The sequence below is a fragment of the Micrasema longulum genome, unplaced genomic scaffold (genome assembly GCF_059751315.1).
Source record: "Micrasema longulum isolate JH-2025_06_02 unplaced genomic scaffold, ASM5975131v1 h1tg001365l, whole genome shotgun sequence".
NCBI lineage: Eukaryota > Metazoa > Arthropoda > Insecta > Trichoptera > Brachycentridae > Micrasema > Micrasema longulum.
In genome coordinates, this window is record NW_028278551.1 from 296,524 (window position 1) to 302,974 (window position 6,451).

The 6,451-nt window shown below is 31.9% G+C and overlaps 1 long non-coding RNA gene across 1 annotated transcript; it reads left to right on the plus strand.

Moving 5' to 3' along the window:
• The first annotated feature begins 980 nt into the window (after positions 1-980).
• LOC148275671 (uncharacterized) lies at positions 981-4,991 on the plus strand. The gene is made up of 2 exons (XR_015823966.1): positions 981-2,668; positions 4,003-4,991. It is a non-coding gene; the product is annotated as an uncharacterized LOC148275671 (long non-coding RNA).
• The last annotated feature ends 1,460 nt before the right edge of the window (positions 4,992-6,451 follow it).

Below are 6,451 nucleotides of genomic sequence, written 5' to 3' on the forward strand. Positions count from 1 at the left end.
TTGTTGATGCTAGGTTATCTTGCTGTTATAACAAATTTCATGTTATTTATAAGATTATGTTTCTACAATGTGTAGATAACGAAGATCAATTTTTTAAAGTAAGTACAAGTAACATAATTGAAGAAGCCACTCACTTTCTCAATTATGCAATATACTATAAAGTATATTTACTGATACTAGAAGTTTATATTTCATCCATTAAAAAAAATTAATACCATTAGTCCCAACTCCCAACAGTTTTGAACAGTTAGCATCGACTGCTTTTAACGGGATAAAAATGTTTAAAGATACACGGGCACAGCCTAAAAAACCGTAATAAAGTCATTAATTTGTAAACGAGTGTTATTTTGAATTCGTAAACAAATTTTTAAAAATCTATTTCGGTATTCCATTGAGAAACGCATACTTAACTTGAGTTATGAATAATATAGTTTTCGTAAAATTTTCCATTTAAAAATAGTGTCTAACTTCTTCCAAACCATTTTTCTCAAATTTTAATTGAATTTATCACAAACGATAATATTTGTACAATATAAATAGTATTAGATTAAAACCCTGCCGGCAAATTGCAAAAAAAACCAACAAAGTGGGATTTTTTTCTAAACGTTTTTTTTAATTTGAATAAAATAAATTATAAATTTAACGATAAAAACAAAAGCTCTCGTGGTCCCTTAAGATAATTTGCGATGCAAGACAATTGCCATGAATAGGTATTTAAACATTATTTTTCTGTTACTCTCTCCCAAATGCCTCTCCGATACTATGCAAAAATGACAACTGCACGTCCGACTTATTTTGCTAATTTTTTTGGACAAAATCGTCGTTTGGCTGTTCCGTCGAATGAATCGATTAGGTTATTTCTTTAAGAAAGAGTATCAGAATGAAATTTTCTGTTGATACAGAACTGATGTTCTTTTTCTGTTTTTCTTATTATTAATCATGTTTGTATACCGTACGTCCGAAGACGGCAGATAAAACTGTTTTTTTTTTGGTTTTTGGATGATTCTAGCTTCCATAAGAAACAATTTATCAAAAAAGCAAAACAATAGAGACATGCCAATTGAAAATTTATATGGTGTGTAAAAAATCATTGCTCTAGAGCCTAATCCAGGGAGAAAATACGGGAATACGTTTGTATGAAAAAAGTCAGACCGCGTTTCCTCTTAAACGGTGAATAATTTTAACAAATGTACTTGAGTCAGTATATTCGTGAATAGTTGTATCCCATCGCTTCATTAGCCTTTCCACACTACTGCTCGCCGACAAAGGATGGTATCAGACTCCGGCAAATCAAATTATGGAGACTAAACAATGTCCAATGTCCACCCCTACATTCATGCTCCGAGCATTACACCAAATTGGGTTTAGCTATTCAAAGTGGTTCCTAAAAAGTACCTACGTTCTGCCTAATTAGGTCTATTCTGGCGAATTAAAACGCTTACGTTTCAAAATCGCAAGGCAAACATTACATTCATTTTACAGGTCGGTACTTAGACTTACACTCGATGTACTAAAGCCACAATACTATTAATGTGTACATCTGTTTGAATTCGTAATAAAATAAATTACCAACGTAGAAAAACATAAAGAGAGAATTTGATGATTTATTTAGCCATGAATTATTCACATCATTCACAATTCCTATCAGATCAAAGTATGGAATGCGATCTAAGCTAAATCAGAGCTAACTGTAAATAGTTTTCATTTGTCTTTGAAATAATTGATATCGCATTCCAGTATGGATTTCAATTAGCCCCCATTTCGGCGAGATAGGAGAATCAAATTATCGTCTGCGTTAAATTCATATGTGGTTGATTGGGATTTACTGAATGAATACTTTACACAACGTATAGTGAATCCAATTTCTCACTATAATAGCGTCTGGATTCCTCTCATTCAAAACAAAATGAAGGAATGATAGATAAGGCGATGACAAAAAACATTCTCGTTTAACCCTAAAATGCCAAACTATTAAAAACTAATTTTATGCGAATTGCATAAAGCACACGATTTGAGTTCCACTGACAATCTTGTCAACGGCCAATTTTGCCTTCTTCAAATATTGGAATTAAATTAATCAAAGATTTGATAAAGGGGAAAGAGAGTAAAAAGAGTCAAGTTCTCCCCCTTTTTCCCGTTTCTCATTTCTCTTTTCACATTTTTTCCTTTTTCCTTTTCCCTTTCCTCATTCCCCTTTCTTCAATCCACTTTCTTTTTCCCCTTTTATTCCTCTTTTCCCCTTTCCCTTTTTTCCCCTTTTCGCATTTCAATATTCCTTTTCTCATTTTCCATTTTCTCTACGGTTTTTGTTTTTTTCTATTATCTTTTTTCAGAAAATAAATTGTAAATATATTATTTCCATTTGCCGAGTTTTATTATCAATAAAAATTGTTCATAAATCTTAATCTGTCTGCTTCTAATTTTAAGTATTCTCTTATATCGAAAAATAATTCGCCGATGTTTATATTTTGTACGTATTACATACAAACATTAAAAAAATTAAATTTAACGTATTTTTTTATAAATATAACATTTGAGATAAAAACAGAACGGTTTTTTTATTTTATTTTTTAGACGTTAAAACTTTGGGGCTGATAAAATCGATAAAAAATGGTTACCAGTATTGATGTTATTGAAATGTTTTTTTTTTTAAATATTCCTATAATTTGTATTTTTTTTTTTTTTTTTTTTTATTTTTTATTCCAGTAAAATGGCTATAAAGTGCAGAGCCAATTCTACCATATGAACATATAAACATGAACATAAATATAAATATAAACAAAAATATAACAATAAACATAAATATAACAATAAACATAAATATAACAATAAACATAAATATAAACATAAAATAAAATTTTATATTGCAGCACTTATGGTGGTCTTAACATATCGCGCCATCGCTTGAACAACGGTGATTGGATCCACTCTGCAGTGGCTTGGAGAATTTCGTTATTAGACTTTTTTAGGCGTTCCCATAGGCTCCAGGCTCTTTGGCAAAGCAGGGCAGCGAAGGTGTTTATTCGTCCAGCTGTAAACATTTCAGAGGCACTGCAGTACCTAGGCAATCCGAATAATTGTCGGTATGAGTTGTTATACGTGATCCTTAATTTATTCCACGCTCCTTGCGTATAGTTGTTCCAAAGTTCCGCTGTATACATGGACGTCAAATACGAAGTAAATATGATTTTCTTCACTTCGTTACTGCATTGAAAGAAGCGTCTCGCTAGCATAGAGGCCCTGACATTAATGGCTCTTTTCTGTCTCTCTATGTCCTGGTCGTCTTTACAATTATCAGTCAGTATGTGCCCTAGATATTTGACTTTTGCAGTTACCATTAAACTGTTGTTGTCTAGGAATACAGGTGGTGATGGGTTCACGAACTCAGAAAGTGACGTCTTGTGTTTAAATATAAGTACGGCAGATTTTTTTGCATTGTATATCATATTGTGGTCAATTGCATATTTTTCGCAAATATTGAGCAACAATCTCATACTATTAATAGATAGAGTCAATAATACCATATCATCTGCATAACTAATATTGTTAGCGCAGACGCCGTTAACATGACATCCGACTTTGGATAAATTAAGAAGCACGGTGAGATCATCCATATATAAATTAAAAAGTGCCGGAGACAGACAACCTCCTTGTCGGACTCCACATTTCAAATAAAAAGGCGAAGATGTAGCATCTCCCCATTTTACAATATTTTCCTGTTGTGTGTGCCAGGCTGCCAACGTATTAATAATACAAGATGGAATTCCTTTCTTCTCCATTTTATTCCATAATATTTTATGATTTACGCGGTCAAATGCTTTACTCAAATCCAGAAAGCATGCGTATGTATTTGTTTTTCTTGATTTATAGTAGGCCACTGTTTGTTTTAAGGCAAATATTGCCATATCTGTTGACAAAGCTGCTTTAAATCCGAATTGGTTTCCGCACGTATTTAATTTCTCCGAAATAATTCTTAACACCAATTTTTCGAAGATTCTGAAGTATTGAATTCATGGGATATAAAGTAATGAAGATTTAATTCTAACGCAGTTTAGGGTTAACTTAACGCATTATGTTGAGATTGATTTCATTGATGAGTGATAAAACTTGTGAATGAGACAAACCTGTCAAAAAAAAATTAACGAACTTCAAACTGAACACCTGCAAATCATTGTTGTAGTGTTTACTGTTAGGGTTGTTTAGTATTAAAATATTTCAATATATCAACAATAATTACCTGTAAACCGTTTTAAATCTCGAATCACAATAGAATAGATGAACATGCATTAATGTTGCATCTTAGTTTTTTGATTAACAGACCGCTGCATATTGAATTGAATTTGTTGAACGGTCGACTATTCTATAAAAGTTAATCTACCCAAGCGAATGGATTAATAATCAAAATGCACTCATTGATTTTTTTTGCAACAGAGAGGGAAAACATTCATCAGAAGGGAATATGAAAGTCTCTCTTTCTGTCGGAATAAATATATTTAGACTACGGGAATAAAGTTTTATGCTTGTTTACTTGTTTTATTTACAGTTATAATTCACAACGAGCCGGTAATTTGATCAGCTGTAATTTAAAAGATTAAACAAAATATTCGTTATCGTAAAAATAACGAAATAGTATTCATGGGAGAATTTTCTTACAATACCAATATGAATTGTATTAGATAAGTTTAATATTCATTTCTTTTTTAATATTCAGAACCATGATCAAAGCCCCAGACTTATCTAAGAAATTTAAACAATAAAAAATTTGATTAATTACCACTATCATTTCTGTATTCAGTTCTGAGTCCGGGTGGATAAAAAATATAGTCTGTAAGTAAATATACCTAGCTCGATGGCAAACATCCGCTTCGTGATATAGTATTTGATGCGTTCGTCTACCATGTTTGAGGTCCTGGTTTCGATTCTCGGCAGGGAAGACATGAAATCAATATTGTTTTTTAATGTGGTTCAACACTGCAATATTTCACTGCTCCAAGACTTGCAGCTGAAGCCTGGGACTGATCACCCTACCTTCAATTTTATAGAAACGATCGAAATAAGCTGCATTGGAGCACTAAAGCAGTGCTCTATGCACCTCTGGGTGAAAATAATGATGATAATGGTCATTTAAATAGAATCCATACAACTATAAACAAAGCAATTGTAATTTAAAAGTTGTGATAAAACTCACGATCGCCCAATTCATATTATAATGTTCGCTTGTTTTAGTTTTACGGAAATATTACATGTAATAAATAATATATGTTTATAATTACAGGGGAAATATTTCTTAATTTTATTAAATATCACAACAATTAGGGTTCTGACGTAAAAACGGGTACGTCTCGAAACCGGTAGACAAAAAAAGTCGGCAGAAGGTTTGAGCGTCCACATTTCTTAAATTATTATATCTGTTGATATTAGTGAAGTTAAAAATCTGAAACCTTTAATGTTGTGAAATTCATCTGAACTAATTATTTCATATATTGCAATGCCTAAAAATCTTCATCCCTGTTGTGAATTGTTAATGTTAATGACTCCCTAGGGGGCGAAATCCAGTCTTTTGTCTACAGACGATTGGACACACTAAAAATATTGTAACAAAGTTAATGCTTTAAATATTAATAAGATAATTATAACATAATAACAGTTTAAAATTGAAAAATATTTCTGGCTGAGAAATCTAGAAAACCACCCGTCATCATCATAATTTCCTTTACGCATCTAATGGTGCATAGAGCACCGCTTTGGTACACCAATCGCAGCTTATCTTGTTTTTTTTTTAAACGTAAAATAATCAGTCTTGGGTTTCAAGTGCCAGTCCAGGGATTATGAAATGTTATAGCGTAAAAATACCTTTTAAAATAAATATTTCAAGTAAACTATGCCGGGGATCAAACCCGAGACCACTTCACCACGAGGCCGACAGAAACCTTAAAAACCATCAACAGCATTTAAAATATTAAACACTAAGCAAAAAATAACCTTAAGAAATATTAAGGAAATGCATGTTTATAAACCCAAAACAAAAATTAACAATATTTTGAGTTTGTCCAAATTTTTGTAGACAACTTCACAAATATCAACAGATGAAAGGATTGAAGGAATATAGATGTTCTAATATGGGCAGAATGGTGAATGTTACACAGTGTGTAAAGTGGCCACTTGCCATTGACAGGTCATAAGCCCCGTAGATACCTAGACTTCTATATTACCTTCTCTTAAATGTTCTTCATCTCTGTTGTAATATGTTAACAAAAAATAAGTTTGAATGAAATGAGAGAGAGAGCAAAAATACATAAATGAAAGAACAAGGTAAACGTGTATTTAAAAGGTGCTATAATGTGGTGCCGGGTAAAATGTTTACCCAAATAATATAAAGCTTTTTCTGTAAAAGGAAAATCTATTACATAATCGGAAATTAATTCCAAAATCTCCCTTTCCCCTTCGTCGT